General features: G+C 38.5%; 1 long non-coding RNA gene and 1 pseudogene across 1 annotated transcript in view; one reads left to right on the top strand and one right to left on the bottom strand.

Annotated features, from left to right (window-relative positions):
- The window catches only part of LOC138033116 (uncharacterized), a 95,246-nt pseudogene that overhangs the window by 75,501 nt on the left and 2,245 nt on the right, over positions 1–17,500 (top strand).
- LOC138033121 (uncharacterized) overlaps positions 1–17,500 on the bottom strand; it is a 216,086-nt gene that overhangs the window by 9,348 nt on the left and 189,238 nt on the right. The window lies entirely within an intron of this gene.

The following is a 17,500-nucleotide window of genomic DNA, read 5'->3' on the forward strand; positions in this document are numbered from 1 at the left end:
TAAGATTAATCTTACGTGCTATAAATCTTCTTAGTATTTTCGCTAAAAACAAACAGTCAAAACTCGTACTCGTTCTCGTCCTCGTCCTAGAATCTGAAGGTCCCTAATATCTTTTGGATAACAACCGCCGATCCCTCTAAACTTCGTACAGAGGTAAACTAGAAATGTCGAAGGAACTCAACGCAATGTCGCGCAACTTAACCGATTATTAAAATTTGATTGTACGAGCGGCCTGGTGAGAGGCTAAAGTACGTGGGGAAATCTCATTTGTCGTCCGCCATTTTGAAACATTGATGGCGGGAAATAAGTGAGCATGCTCAGTGGTTTTTGAGACCTGTCGCCAGCTTGCCAGAGCTCTCGATCCGAGGCGCTGGCCAAGAGGATCGCAGCTCTGGGAACAAGAATGGTCAAAGCATGCGAAGGCCACGCAGAATGGCACCTCTATAACTAAGGTATAAAGCATCCTGCCCAGAAGGGTTCCAGGAGAATTCGCTTAGCACGACTGAGACATAACGGTTTAACAAAGCAGCTTCCCCGTTGAATTTCGTATTGGGAAAGTCAGACCTTGGAAGCTGACGAGGGATAACCTCGCAGACCCCGACAACTGACACTTGAAAATGATCGTGGATAAAAAACAACCAAATCAGCGATCGTCGCTCCAATAACTTCAGGACGAGCTGAGAAAATATCATTAGTGCCTATTTCTAAGATAACAAGGGTAGGAACATGGCGGGAAATAACAAAAAAGATATTTTCCTTTCAGTTATGAAACGGTGCGGCCGCCAAAACCGTGCAAATGAACGACGGCTGAAAAGGCAAGATTAAAATCGAGCTGAGCTCTGTGGTCAAAACCTGACTGCAGATCACGATGTAATCGCTTGACAAACGAATCACCAAGAACAAGAACATTGGGAAAATAGCCGGTCGTGCTATATGCTACGTGATTAAACGTACCTTGAAAAAAAAAGTTTGACAACCAGATCAGTCGAGCTTGAAAAGCGAATGAAAAATTTTCGCAGCAGGCTACACAAGAAAACTAAGCTTTGTAGCACATCGCAAGAGAAACCGGCGGGACTACTATGGCAACACAACGTGCATGAAGGTTAGCATGTGATTAGCAAAATGGGACTCGAGACGTTGTTTGCACGTGAAAGGAAATCACCTTTGAGCATGACAGCCAAACCTTTGTCCAGATATTATGTCACACATTGTGATTGTCTTGGTTGTCACATTAACTTAAATTTATAAGGTTTAAAAATTTTCTTTATAAGAATAAACCATTACAAACTTAACTCTGGGATTAAGTTGGGGAACACTGTTTTTGGGAGGCAAACATTCTCCAAAAGATGAGCTGCCACCAGAACGAACTATGGTTACGTTACGTAAGACGCGTCACAACTATATCATCCCGTTTGAAAGAACTGAGCGTTTTAAGAGAACTTTTGTAAATAGATGCTTGTTCTCTCAGTTAGTTAGCTAGTTAGTTAGTTAGTTGTCTGTACGACTTAATTTATATCATTGTAACTAAACACGTCCCTTGTTTAGAGTTTTTTTAATAAAGACCTTTATTATTATTATTATTATTATTATTATTATTATTATTATTATTATTATTATTATTATTATTATTTCAATTTGTTCTGTTTTACCGTTCTCCACCATAAATAATGTGAACCAGATAAGAAAATGAATTCAGCACTCTCGGTTTCTGTTGTATCACATCACTGGAGGTTATGTTTAATTTCAGTCACTGAGATGGCAACTTATTTTAATACAGGTCCTAATTATCATGACGGATCATAGAACTTGCTTTTGGGGTGAAGAGGATCAGGTAATGGCGCAATGGACTGAAGTAAAGGCCAAGCAAGTAAAAGTTATAACCGTCGCTTTTGGACCTCATGCCAATCTTCAGCAGCTAAAGGATATTGACGATGGAGCCAATGTCCTTCATTTTGGAGAAAATGAGAGTTTCAAGTCTGTTGGAAAGGGCCTTTTACACAGTAAGTGTACTAAGAATACACGATGGTCTTTTCAAAATGGCGCGTACTTAGAGTTGGCATAGTACAGCATATGCAGTTATAATCTAAGCTCAGACCAAACACACATAATTCAGTGCTTTGATTTTTATTTTTCAGTAGTCTTTTTTAAATCATGAATAATTTTATAAGAGTGGTAACCAGGCACAACCACTGACAGAGATGCAAGTGACTGAACCGATAGGCCTGCGATTGAAAGCCAATCGTTCTTTCCACCTCAACATGTATAAAAGATTCGTGTGTGAAACGGAATCTTGATCCATCCCCCCACTTCTCCTTTGCTACCCTGAATTACAATGATAAGGTCGTTCAGTTTCATATGTAACTTTGGTTTTATCAAACGTGTTGATAAAGGTCGAATTACAACCGTGAACGATTTGGAAACCTGACGTTTCAAGCGTTAGCCCTTCGTCGGAGCGAATCAACACGTTTGATAAAACCAAATTTTCTTGTTTCACTCTCCCACCGACGCAGCACCACAGTTTCTTTACAAACTAGAAATATGTTTACAGTTTCACAAGTAGATTGATACTGAACAAAATTAAAGAAAAAAACACCCCTGAATAAATTAGGAAACTTTAAAGAAGAAAGACGCTGAACTTGAGGCTTCTATCAGGGACACCCAACGACCAATTGTTGTAAAATGTATTATTATACCCCAGTTAATGAAAATAAATGTGATTAAGGCATTTTCAGTTGTTTTTCAGTGTTGCTGGGAAAACATTATCTGTTCCTTTTTCCCAGCAAGACACACAAGAAATTTCCCAGCCAGCTAGATAAAATTGGTTGGTTTCCCAGCCAGCTGATCAAATTTATTTCCCAGCCAGGAATTCCGCGCGCTTTCAAATCCCTCAATCCAAAACGACCGAACAAAAGCGACAAAACCGGGACAAAACAGGTTTTTTCCGCAAGCGCAATCACTCTGACCAGCCGTCGTATGTTTGTGACTACTCTCTGGGAGAGGGAAGGGGTTCTTTTTTTTTGTTTTTGTTTTTGTTTGTTTGTTTTTTTTTTTTTAGTCGTCCTCAGTCTTCAGAGTTTCTACAGCCAGCTCGGGTTGAAATGCTAGTAAAAACCAGTAATTCCCAGGCAAAACCTCTATCAATAACAAAATTTCCCAGCCAGCTCATCGAAACACCTCTATTTTTGCCAGCCAGCAAGATTCCTCTGGGGAACAGATAATGTGAGGAACAGATTCGTTGGGTGCCCCTGTTCTATATCACAGTTTTTGAATTACTGAGCATCGTTTACAAAATAATCTAAGGTGAAGTTTATGGCAAACCTGACCTGAAATTACAACTTAGTACTCAGGTGTTAGTACAAAGATATGTTATGAGTTTTTCCCGAAACCCTTAGTATTGTTTCTCATTCCTGATGCAAGCTGGCGTTTTTGTTTTCTGTTTGGCAGGAGTAGATGGCAAGAGCATTTACGGTAAATGATTGGTTTGTATGTTTATTATTTTTATTTGTACGTTGTGAATTGAGGTAATTAGCACACTAAGTCGTCCACTGAATACCCTTGCGAGAATTCATTTCGCTTCTCTTTTATTATTTAATGTGTCAAACCTGAGTAGGGTTTACAGCATCCTAGTCACTAGAGCCTCGGATCGACCCAAGGCTCTGGGAAACTCTACACAGGGGAACCAAAAATTGGCTATTTGAACCTTACGGCGCCTGCTCACTCCTCGTGCTAACATGAATGCACCAATTAGAACGCTTTTGATTGTTCTTCGAGAAAACCAATGAGAAGACACTTTGTTTCAAGGTTCCCCAGAGCTCTTCACTCCCTCAATTAAGAGAAGAGCTCTGGGGTCGAGATTGGGTTTACAGTAGATAGCCTTTGTACAAATTAATTAACTTAAAAAAAAAAAAAGCTTAATGTTCGGGAATGTTGATACTTAACACTCTTTTCCTTGGGTCTCTTTATTCCCAACAACTAAAATCAACTTTCACACATCTATTACACTCTAATTCCCTGTTCATACTGAATACATAGTTTTTTACACTGACGTTATGAGGTTACGTGTTATCCCATACCAAAGATAAACATGCGTCCTTATCCTTATAACTTGATCGATTTCACGTTATCTGCCAAAAACACCTTATGCTAAAGACATCAACTACTAAAATCAATTTAAAACAATCCCACGGTCACTGACAACTGTTTCACACATTACTCATCACTAAAATCACTTAATCTTACGCTATGTTTCAATGTTTTGGTTAGGTACGTTGCGTTGCGTTACGTAACGCGTATATATTTTGACAGTGAAGGATTCTGGTAGTTTTAGTCAAATAATGCCAACATACAAATCCCTCATTGCTTGGACTAATTGGATCAAAATACAAGCAGATTAAAGACAGAATAATGAGGGTAAAAGAAGGTGACTCTGATGGAAGCTGTGCCATTTTGTGTGACGTAAATTGAAAGAATTAGTAAATTTGTATTTTTAGTATATTGTTATTTATGTAATTGCTAAATCAAAGATGTATTTGCTTTTTTACGTTGATGCTGAAAAAACCTTCTTAGGGACGTTCAATACGGTACATCGGTATATGTATTTACCGTCTTATTTATTGTCCCACCAAAACAAATCAAGAGAAGTAACTTTTACCATTCGCGCTGTTGAAGCTTCAAACGGAATCAACACAAAAGGAACATTAATTTAATTGAAGAACAATTTCTTCCGCATGTAATCTTGGCTGTTTGGCTAAGTTAAGTTTGCTAGTGTGAAAGATAACGAAACTTGTTCTTTCTTAAGGTTATTTTCGTTTTAATATTTTTTTTCTTGCTATATCGTGTAATAATTAACCATAATTTACATTTATATTTCGCTGCAGGTTGATTGGATAGATGATTACCTGCGCATTACAAAAGTTAGCTATCAAACAATATCTACTTCTTAAAAACTAAAACACTACAATAATGTAAAATGAGATAAAACTACATAAACTAGATAAACAAAAGATTAAATAATTAGATTAGTATATAGATGCAAAAAATAATTACACAAACAAGATGCAAAATAAATAAAATCAAACAATTACATAATTAAATAATTCTTATAGCTCCAATATTAGACCTTTTCTTCCGATATGTGGTGAAAAGTACCCTCATATGACTGGTATTAAAGTTGTTGTTTTTGTTTTCGGACTAAATCGTTTATAGCCGAGAAATTCGCAGTTGCGTAAACGTGCCCATACATTCTCTGTAATTGCATTCCAATACATGCAATTTAACGAATATTTTTTTCTAGGTTGAGTATTATTGCCATAAATCTGATATTTTGTTTACGTTATGTCTACTTTATTCACTTTAAAACTGTTGATTTTGTTTTTGGATTAAATCTGTTACTACCGCAAAATTTGCAATATATATGAACGTGCTCAAACATTCTCTGTAATTGCATTCCAATACATGCAATTTAACGAATATTTTTTTCTAGGTTGAGTATTATTGCCATAATATTTTACCTACATCATTTCTACTTTATTGACTTTAAAACTGTTGATTTTGTTCTTGGATTAAATCTGTTATAACCGCAAAATTTGTAATTGTATACGGAACGTGCTCATACATTCTCAGTAATTGCATTCCAATACATGCAATTTAACGAATATTTTTTTTCTAGGTTGAATATTATTGCCATAAATCTGATATTTAACCTACATCATTTCTACTTTATTGACTTTAAAACCCTTGATTTTGTTCTTGGATTAAATCTGTTATAACCGCAAAATTTGCAATTATATATGAACGTGTTCATACATTCTCTGTAATGTAACAAATATATTCTCTAGCTTGATTATTAGAGGTATAAAACTAAGATTTAACCAATATCATCCCTGCATCAACTTAAAACAGTCTTTTTCTTTTGTCAGAAAAGGTGGGCAGACACTAGGGGTCATGTTGCAATGACATGTTGCAGCGATATGATCCAGCGACAAAAAGGTGTGCAGTACACTCTGAGGCGACATGCATTAGGGTCGTGTAGCGGGGACATGTAGCAGGGACAAAATCGCAACATTTGCACTCGTGAAAATGTTGCGAGTACATGTTGCAGCGATATGTTGCAGCAACATGTCCCACGACGTTCAACTTGTTGAACTTCAGGGGACACGTCGCGGGGACAAAATCACTCCCAAATTGGTGTTGCACAATTATAAAAGTATCAGTTCACACGAGGGGAAGTGTCGCTACAACACACCCCTGAAACAGGCACCCGCAACATCTTCATGTGTGTGCACATATTGTGATTTTGTCTCTGCTACATGTCCCCGTGACACCTCCCTGCTACATGTCGCCTCAGTGTGCACTACACAAGAGTTTTGTCGCTGCAACATGTCACTGCAAGTTGTCCCTGCAACATTAAACACCTAATGACTGGTCCCTCGGGAAACAGTGCATTTTGTTTCACGGGAATCTCAATGTTTCCTTGAGTCGCAGCCGATGGAAACATTGACAAAAATGTGCAACGGCAACAGCAACGGCTGTCGCCGGTCAACATTCGTGGGTAACAGTACACTGTTACCCTCTGACGTCATAGATTTTACACTGTTTAGCGGGAAACAGTTTTAGTGTTAAATGTCATGTGACCTCGAAGTAACCAATGAGAGCTCGCGCTGTTGGGGGATAAAATTCAGCTATATAACAAGACCCCTTGTGTCTGCCCACCTTAAAGCGTAGGAATGCATAATTGTTAAACGTTTAACAATTGCATCGTCGTCTTCATGCAACGCCTCGAAAGCCCACTTGGTAGGACGGAGGAGTGCAGTATTGGTCTACCGTCTTGATATGCCTGTTTCAAATCCGGCCAGTATAAAGATATTTTTTGCTGAGGATAAAAAGCGGCTGTTCATATTGTTTTTGGAAATTTATATCTGGCGAAAATATATCTGACAACTCAAGTGGATTGATACTGATTACACCATGAAATGGTGCACTACAGCAATAAAAAGTGAACTCATTCAAGGAAATTCCTCTTGCTGAAAAATGTGTGACTTCGCCAAAAAAGAAATATAAGTTATACCGAAAACATACTGTCCTGACAAAAATCTTTTTCTATTCAGCCAGTTAGAAGTAGGGTTGCTCCAAAGCCCAGTTCAATGATAAATTCTTAGACCTACCGACCACCCTATAAACGGGCTGATGATCGTCTCGTACGTGATCGTTCTATCATAAACGTTTGTACTTCAAAGCGACTTCTTAATATATTACTTCTGCTAGCTAAGAAAAGATATCTTTGATGTGCCCGAATTTTGCCAAGGTCAAATACGCTCTCTCGGTTACATTTAATGATGACTGATTACCCACAGTTTGGGAGAACTCGAAAAAGCTGTGGAAACACTCGCCTTATGTCGCCTTCCCACAGCATTCTCGTTCTCCCAAACTTTCACTCGTGTTTCTAGAACTCGATAGAAACATCATACATGTTTTATATTTCTTAATTAATAAATGTCACTGATTATTTCCAAAATTTTGTTTAAGTAATATATTTCTGTGTTTTTGTGTTATAGATAGCTATCGTGATTATTTTACCACTCCATACTTTGTCTTTATCCGCGACGCACTAAGCTACCTGGTTTTGCTTGGACTTCACTTTACCATCTGCCTGGAGACTTCAAGCATTTCTTTCACTTGGATAGAGTGTGCCATTCTAGTATTCTTCACGGGTCGTGTATTATTCGAACTCGAACAATTCACAAATAAGAAAGTTGAGGCGACAGTAAAGAACAGAAGACGACATTACATACGTATGAGATGTAACCGGGGCTGTAAATATCTTGAAGAAGACAAGGAAACGGAAGAGCAAGAAACTAAACCACAAGGTTTTACTCTGAGATTCTCCAAGTACATAACGTAAGTAACATTTTGTCATGGTACCTCATCCAGGAAGGCAATCCTGCAATGCTGCAGCAATGATGGTATTCGCCTTAACTTGAGTCACCGAGTTCGCGATCGAACCTGGATTAGAACTTTCCGGCGACATCAACTCCCATTTCACTTCTCAATGCAAAGTTGCTTGTTTAAGAGCAAGCAACCAATTTCCATTGCACTTGTGATGGATGGTGAGCACTGCATCTAAGAGTGCAATTGCAATACTGCCACCCGCCCTATGTCATCCTGTTCGAACCTGTGGATTCAAGCGCCACCTTTATGGAGATCGATCTAAACTCCCATTTTTCTTCTCACTGCAAAGGTGTTTGTTTAAAAAGTTGTAATGATTTTTAAAGGAGCACTGTCATGCTCAATTGCCTGTTTTAGGTCAAGAATGGGTAAAACTCTAAATTAGTTCTTTACCTCACACTTACAACATTCCTGACAAACCACTGACAAGATATGAAGTATATTTACAAAGCAAAGCTATTCGTTTTAAATTTTCGGCGACTTTCTGAAGACATTGTCTCCAAACTTGAAAAAAATAGCCATTTTTTTCAAGTTTCAATTCCTTTCCATCCTCTCCATCCTTGGCTGCAACCAACAAAGTATAGATTCAGTGCAATTGAATGGCAATTGGCAACAAAACTTCAGCATTATTTTTTGGTTTTAATTGATACAAGGACGTCTTTTAACGGTGTTTTGAAGTTTGACTAAAATAGCATGCCACTGCACCCTTTAAGTTTGAAATAATTCATTTATACACAGACAACTTGGACAGTTCTTTAATGACTAGAATGACACTAATCGGCAAGCTAAACCATCTCACAAGAGAGAAAATCTCCAACAATACCTAACTGGCAAGAAAAATCACATGTTGGCACAGGGATGCTATAACCAATTCCTATTCAGTAGTCCAATAACTTAAGGCCATCAATTTAATCACATTGCTCCATTGCCAATCCAGCATAGTAATTAGAATTGGGTGTTTGAAGTAAATAGTTTCTCTCCAGTCCTAGATCGTGGGTGACGACGGATCACTGTTCCTGATCGTGTACATATAATTCTGATTCAGAAGTGCTCAGCTCAAAATATACTTGCCCTTAGACATTGTCTTTAACAAAAAGTGCTTTGTCTTCGTTTGTTTGTTTGTCTGTTGGTTGATTAGTTTTTACCTATGTTTACCCTTTGTTTGTAGTGATCGGTGGAACATCTTGGACCTCATCACGCTCATAATTTACTTCACTACTTTTGTTCTAAGAATGGTCACGTTGGCTTTGTCAGATTCCATGAGTAACAACCGATCCCTCGTCATAGGTGGCTACTTTTACGGCCTTAATACCATGTTCTTAACGCTAAGGGCATTTGGTCACGTGATGGAGACAACAAAGCAAACTGGACCCATCCAGATCGCTTTCTTCCATATCTTGAGTGACATCGCTACCATATTTTGGCAGTTTATAGCAACTATTTTGGCCCTTTCTATTGCAATAACTAAAGTTTACGTGGCTGAGAAGTCTTTCATATCCGACGACAAGGGAAAAGAACTGTGAGTAAATTTCTTCCCAGTTGAGACAGTAACAAATCGTTTATTTGTAGAATTTACTCGATACGTATGCGAAATATAATGTGCCAAAGCTTGCCCTACAGCCCTTTTTTCTGCCATAAAAGATGTAGATGTCTGTCGGTGTTGATGGCCTTAAAATATCCAATCTTACTAAAAAAAGTGTCACCACGCTCTTTCCATTTCCTTGGATCAAACTTCCCTTGGTAGATGCTGAAAGGTGAGGTGGAGAAGCAGTCGGACATAAGCTTACATAAGTTATATACCTTCACATTTGCTTGCCATGTATGAGTTTGTGCATACGACTGAATATTTCTCTTTAAGGTACAATTCTTCAACATGTTTACTTTCCGTCTTATTTTGTCTGTTACAAGGTTAATATATTGTTTGCGGTAACGTATTGGGCACGTTTTGCAAAATTAAAAAAAAAAAAATGGGGAGATGATTTAAAATTACTCAAAAGCAGATCTCAGTTCGTATGATGTGTGGATCATGCGCCCCTTCCAAAAAAGTACTCGACAAAATACAAGTGAGTCACAGTTCTTTTTATGTTTGTGTTGCAGTGTTTGTAGCAGTTCGGGAATAGCCTGGTAAGTCCAGAGAGTTGTAAGTGATAGGTTTATCATTTCTTCCAATGATTCTGGTTAGAAGCGAACATAATCGGCTTCTCCCATTTTATTGCTCTGGTTGTTCTAAACTCGTGGTTGTATTGTCTATTAGTCTGTACGAGATATTTGAGTCTGTACCTGTATCTTTCACCTCTCAGTTTCCTTTGACGTAAAATAGCTATTTGTTCCAGACAGAAGCAAATGACCTTGAATCCGTGTAACTTGCAACTCTTTTCCTTGGAACAAACCTCATCTCTGAACTAGAGTTAAACGCTTCAAGGTCATGAGCTTCCGGTTCCAGCACATTTAGGGTTTATCAGATTTACGAAGTGCTTTAACTTCGCCAGTATCTTAAGGTCTTCTTTTTAATCCACAGCTGGTGGAAGATGGTGCGACATTTATGTTGGTCTTTGTTAGGAGCTGTGGATGTAGACTTCTTGGAGTCAGCTGATAGTCCTTCAGTAACACTTGCTAATTTTCTATACGGAGCGTTCCTCGTAATGGGAGTCATTCTTCTTATCAATATGATGATCGCACTTCTGTCCAACACATACCAGAAAGTACAGGTGGGATCGTTATTTGGCTTCAAGTTTTTAAATTTTCATTTCCTGTGTAGACAAGTTAAAATCGTTTGTACTCCATTTGTTCATGTCCTCGTTAACTCATTTTCTTCATCCCCCCTATTAGTGGTACTCCCTACATAGCAATATGAATAGATCAATATAGATATATATAAGAATTATTCTAACATGTCTCAAACTTAACTTGGTTTCTTTTGTTTCAGTCCTCTAGAGCCTGAGTACTCGGCATATTAGAATTTTAGCCCATTCTTCCAAGTTACTGCCATTCCACTCCTTTAAAGTTTGTTAGCTACGCGAATTTGTGCTACCGGAAATACCCTTGCAATTAGATTGTTGCATGCTACTTTTGGGGTGATGATGAGAAGAAGAACGCACACCCCGGGCACACATCAAGACAAGCTGAACCGACTGATGAGCTCCAAACTCATTTCTTTAAGAGCGCCTTGATGTATCCCTTTTAAAAGTAAAAACAAATTGTAGTACTTAAGATATAAAAGATGCTGGTAATGCAGTTTGTGTAGTTTTTTTTTGCTGTATCTATTGTCATCATTATTAACGAAATGACTGCTTTGAATGATGTTTCTCTCTTTAATTTTTTTGTTCATTCTTTGACTTTTGTTAGGACAACTCGCTGATGGAATGGTCATTTAAGAAAGCCATAACAATACAGACATACAGTTTCTGTAATCCAATACCAGTTCCCTTTAACCTGATCTCTTTCATGTTCAAATGCTGTGGGTGGCAAATGTGTTTTACTAGTTGCAAAAATGGGAAACAACGCGGGACGCAGACGACTCGCGTAAGTTTCTATTAATAGGTGAAGAATAGGTGTTCTCGATTAGTATAGTTATATGTGTTCACCTAGACACGCTTTGACAGGTACTCATTAAATGACGTCATCAATAAAAAACACAGCTCCTTTTGTATTTGAATGAGTTTGATTGACCGCTGAGTGATTTGCATAATAACCTAGTAACCCGAAAATTTGGTTGATTTGCATAATAACCCTGTAACCCTAAAAACCATACGGAGACACTGTTGATTTTTGAAAAAGTCAAAGTCAAAGAAGTTTACAAGTGGGACGTGTGCCGGGTCCTAGTGACCGCTGCGCCCATGAAAATTTTTAGTTTGTTATTGTGTGCGTTTTACGTTAAGGGATACGAGGGAGAAAAAAGTGAGCATTGTCAATCACTGCGTGTGCGTTGACGTGAGTAGGTGAGGGAAAACTATCTACAAGTCCATCAAAGCCTCCACATTCTCCATGTCGATGTCATCGAGGTCAACTCGAAAAGTGAGTTAGAAAGTCGAAGGGTCCACGAGCGGCTTTTGTCAAAGACCAGTCCGTAACATTTGGTGCAGGGCGCCAGTTGGGCGCCTACCAAAGAAGATAAAGTTCGATGCGTCCGTGAGTACCCAGAGCGTGAAGGGATTGTGATCAACTCCTCTATGATCCGAAAGAACCCAGGACAAAAAGCCACTGCCAAACTGATGCTCAACTACTTCTGGGGTAAATTTGGTGAGAATCTTAACAAACTCACGGTCAACCCGACACCCTGCTCTGTGATTTCTTGGGCGACATGACCAACGAGTTGGATAATGGTGATTACATCACAGAATTCACCTCGGCTGGTCCGAAAAATTCTGGCTGGAAGACCAAGAATGGAAAAGTGTATTGTAAAGTGAGAGGCCTCACTTTCAGTGGATGTGGATGTGGGACCCCGCACTAAGCGCAAAGGACTGGTCTTTGACAAACGCGTCGGGGACACTAGCTACCACCTTTCAATCGTACCCGTTCGGTTACACTCAAGTCGGTTTCGATGACATCGACATGGAGAATGTGGAGGCTTTGATGGACTTGTAAATAGGTTTCTCTCACCTACTCAGTCAACGCACACGGAATGATTGACAATGCTCACTTTTTTCTCTCTCGTATCCCCAAACGTAAAACGCACACCATAACAAACGAAAAATTTTCATGGGCGCTGCGGTCACTAGAACCCGGGACACGTCCCATTTGTAAACTTCTTTGACTTTTTTAAAAAATCAACAGTGTCTCCGTGTTGTTTTTAGGGTTACAGGGTTATTATGCAAATCACTCAGCGGTCAATCAAACCCATTCAAATTCAAAAAGGGCGGTGTTTTCTATTGATGACGTCGTTTGATGAGTACCTACCAAAATGTGTCAAAGTGAACGCATATGACTACTTCGATTGTCTAAAGCCACCGTGTTATTTTACAATTTGTCTTGCTGGGGAAGGCTGCGTCTAAATGGAACGGCTAAGGTATAAATTTAGTATATAAATTCATGACCTAAACGTCGTTGCAACAGGTAGTATCGCAAGTACCTTTCAAATAGATCCGACTTGATCACCTAGGTTAAGAACCATCACGCGTGTCCATTCTAACTTTAGCGTAGGGAGCAAAACCTAAAGATGGAATTATAACTGTAAAATATCCACCATTTCAGAGGAAGAGGTTACAGGTTGTCGTGGAGCGTCTGGAGTCCATTTACTTTGCTAAATACGGATATTTGTTTCCTCTAACAGGTAGGAAGAATTACATTGAGTGTTAAAACAGTCGACGTATAGTCACGAAACAATCGAACTGTTGATTTATTAATAGTAACTCTTTATAATAATATCTTTACCTTTTAGATTCTAGTGTTTTAAGTATTTTTTAGTTTCTAAGTTCTCAAAGCAAAATTGTGGTTTTATGGATAATTTGTAAAGTGCCTCGGTCAACTCATTGATGTATGCGCTATACAAATAAACTATTATTATTATTATTATTATTATTATTATTATTATTATTATTACTATTATTATTTTATTATCATTATCATTATCATTAGTATTATTGATACTTTTCAAGCGTTCAACGCCAGAAACGACACTTAAAAATAAAAAGTCACGGTGCTTTGTGTCAAAACGCCCATTTTAATGATGCCTTCAAAATGTTAAGAAAAAGCATCTGTCAAGAGAAACATGGCTTGATATAAAAGAGAGGTACACCTTAGAAAGTCGTAATTGATTCTAAATGTCACATTAGCAAACTTACGGAAGAAAGTGATTTTACTTTCCGTTCATTTGATGAGCCTTAATAGAAATCCTGGTGTTAAGTTATGTCGTCTGCCGTTTCTGAAACAAACCCATAAAAAGATCGCAGATTAGTGTCCATCTGGAGACATAACAGCTTAAACTACCGTGTGCAACGTAATAAGTAGTCTTACGTAAAGTACCAATAAATAGCTTTTATTCGGAGTGGTTTTTAATGGATTTTCGTAAAACGGAAAAGCAAAGAAATTACTTTGGCCGATCAGAAAGGACACAATCATCCCTTGAAAGAATCAAAACAAGCGAAAAATGACTGTTATTAGTTTAGATTGGGTGGCAAAGGGGAGCGAATTTTGTGCACCTATCGCTTTCTGTAGTTATGCGAAACTTTCAAGAAAAAACTGCCCTAAAAAGTCTTTCGCCAGACATCAAGCAATGCGAAACTTGGAGCTCAAAGTTGTTAAGCTTTCGTAAGTTTTCGTTTTCTCTCTGGAGGCCAAGTGTTCTTTTTATTATTAATCTATGGGTAACTGTATTCTCTTTACACAAAATTTCTTTCTTTTATAGACGAAAGGAAACTGGATCGTGTTCTACTTGAAACAGAGCGGAATCGGCAAATGGCCAACCAGATTGCGCAAAGAACTTTTACAGCATCTCACAGTTCAGAAAAAAACATCTTTCCCACAGGTCCTCAGGTAGTGGAGCTCACAGCCGGTTATATTACAGCTCTTTCTTTTTGGAAGCTGTTGAACTAAATATTTAACCATCCTTCTCTCTCTGGTTTAGCCATAGTTTGGAATATCCGAGGATGACAACACTACACCAATTACTGAGCCATGCTGCGATACGTTACGCTATGCAAACCACATCACGCAACTCATTAGATGAATTACAATCCTATCCAGATATAGAAGCAACATTCATAGCATTGTCAACGCCTGGCGCCGTGCCTTTCACTTTTGATCAACATTGTTCTTACTTTCATAATGTTCACTTTGTACCTTATAGCGGACCAATTAACTTCTGACAAGACGCTAGCATAAAAAAAGTGGGCGGTACCTCGTTTTTGAAGTCTTTCGTCAGAGGTCCAGTTTACATGTACGATTCGTGTGCCTAAATGATATGATGTTTCTCGAGACTTGTAAATCAGACATATTAACTCAACAGTGCCTCGGTGGTCAAAACAACTTAAGGACGGTGCCTACTAATTCAAAGGTATTTTTGCCCCGATTTGTGATTATGCAGGAAAGGTAGATGTTAACAAGTGTTAATGAAATCCAAAAAGAAAATTGGGGGTAACCACGCATTTTTCAAAGATAATTCATGAACAATATTTGTAAAAAGCTTTAAAATACAAAACAATGTATGGCGTTCTTTCTCAAATTGAAGCTCAATTATCTCTAAAGAATGCATGGTTACTCCCAATTTTCTTTTTGGATACCAAGAGTAATTACGAAGATCTACTTTATCTGCATAGTTTTAAACCGCGCAAAAATATCCCTGCATTAGTAAGCATCGACGATAGGAAATCCGAGTATCTGGAGACACGCAGAACGTATGCGCAATAACAATAGTATGCACCGTCCTTAAGCTTTTTTCAATGCCTTTTTCGACACTTCAAGTCATACAAAATATCCTGTTGATATGTACTTTTGTATATTGACTGAATACAGGCTTGGTTCAGTAAGGGAATAAGCGTGGAAGAATGCCTTTTAACATGCGAGGGAGCCAAGCTGTGCGATCTCTGCAATCCTGAAAGACCAAAGGAAGATCATGGAGCCAGATACGTAATCCCATTTTCACCTAAGCTTCCTCACTTTGAGGTACTCACACGGTATTAAACTTAAACTTTTCACCTTTTCTACTAAAAGTTGTAAAACGTTCTTGTTATCTACTCAATTACACCGTGAAAAGCGAAAACTAAATATTTTACAGATACGTGTTATTTAGAGGTGTTAATGCGTGACATTTGCGAGACAGTGATTTACGTCACGTTTTAGGTTATTTGCCCTTTGATCTTTAGATTCTTTAATTTCGGAGTGTGGTTAATTTAGTGCGGAGCGTGTATGTGTTGTTGTCTACGAGAAGAAATTATAAAGCCTACGGTGTCGCGGGACCGATATGTAAGTTCATTTATCTGTAGCTTTCCCTTTTGTTTTATGGCTAGCTTTTAATTAAGTGTATTCGTTATTATTCATGCGTGATTATTGTAGTTTGCATACCGTGCCCTCGTGGCTGCGTGAATTTATTTACATCGATTTCGCTTTACTAGCTTTATAGTTTTGCTTGTATTGTTTAGTATTTCTTTCATGCTGTCTTATGCCAGCGTTTTTTATCGTTTGTTTACAGTTTACGAGATCAACCAATAAACACGATTTAAATGTCACTTCGGTCTCCGTAAAGTACGCCCGTTTGGTATTTTGTCCGGTCGCGATTTTCTTGGCAATTCATTCGGCCTTGATGTTCGCTTGCCGCTACAAGAGGAATGAATGAAAGTTACTGAAATATAGAGTTACCCAGATAACAAAATGGGGTACAAACCAACACTAGAGATTTTTGGATTATTCGACAAAGGAAAGTGCTGATATCCAGTACTATCACTGCACAACATCTAAGATAAAAAGGTCTGAGGTGGAAAGAAGAGGCCAGATAAGCGGGGAATAACGTGCACAACCAACGCCTGCTTTCGTACAATTACGTTGAAGACATTACGCCAAGAAGTGTCTTAATTTGTTCACATACATTGTAGGTACTCATTCAAGAACCAGGGGATAGAAGGTTTCTGGGCATTGGCGCAGTCTGGGAGGGCTATGAAGTCAGTCATTGCATGCCAGGATGGTCAGAAGGAACTGTCGGATATCATATTGACGATGGAAAAATATTCCATGCTGAAAACCCAGACAAGGGAAAAGAAGTCGAAGGTAATATTTCACGAGCTTTCCCAGCAAATTATCTAACTAGCGCGTCGAGCCATGGGATTTGAACCCCGCATTGACACTTTCAGTTGAGTAAGACGGTGAAGCACTCCCATACAATAATATCATGGTAGGGAAGTTAGAAAAAGAATCAAGCTACTTTCCTAACTGTTGACTCTCTTAACTGTATTATTGTGCACTGTTAACATACTTCAATCTAGGCAACCTTAGAGTTTGAAACAAAAGAACTGCGCTAGAACAGTTTGATTGTTAGTGGTTGGGGCCAAACAATTTTGATTCGGTCATACAATGTTTGAATTTCTTTAACGTTGACTGGAACGGAGCAGCAAAGGTACAGCGAGTGGAAAAAAAATACATGTAATGTCTTAAACAAATAATCTTCTACCGAGTAGCAAAGCCCCGTCCAACAACAAAACAGTTTCAAATCCAACGACAAAGCAACACTATATATAGCAAGAAAAAATTTATTTGAAACCTGCTCGATCCCAACTCAGGCGAATCGAGGGAAAGAAGCACTTTGCGCTGTCCCAAGTGTGTTTTTATTGATTTTGCTCTGCTTTTGCTTGGTTTACGGCTGAATATAGATGCCATGGCTTATCGTGGTGACCTGATTGGCTGTACAATCAAGTTCGAGGAGAAAACGAACGGTAAAGTGCCTGTTGTATTCACACTGAATGGACGACGAATTACGGAAGATAAGATATGGATAGACTACACTCCGGGTGGGAAGCAAATGTACCCTTACATAGGCATGAGTCAGGAAGGAATAAGAGTGTTGGCCAAGGTTTGTACGATTAATTCAGTTCATCAATTACAATTTATTTGCTTAATTCTTGGACAGGAA

This window comes from Montipora capricornis, chromosome 14 (genome assembly GCF_036669925.1).
Source record: "Montipora capricornis isolate CH-2021 chromosome 14, ASM3666992v2, whole genome shotgun sequence".
NCBI lineage: Eukaryota > Metazoa > Cnidaria > Anthozoa > Scleractinia > Acroporidae > Montipora > Montipora capricornis.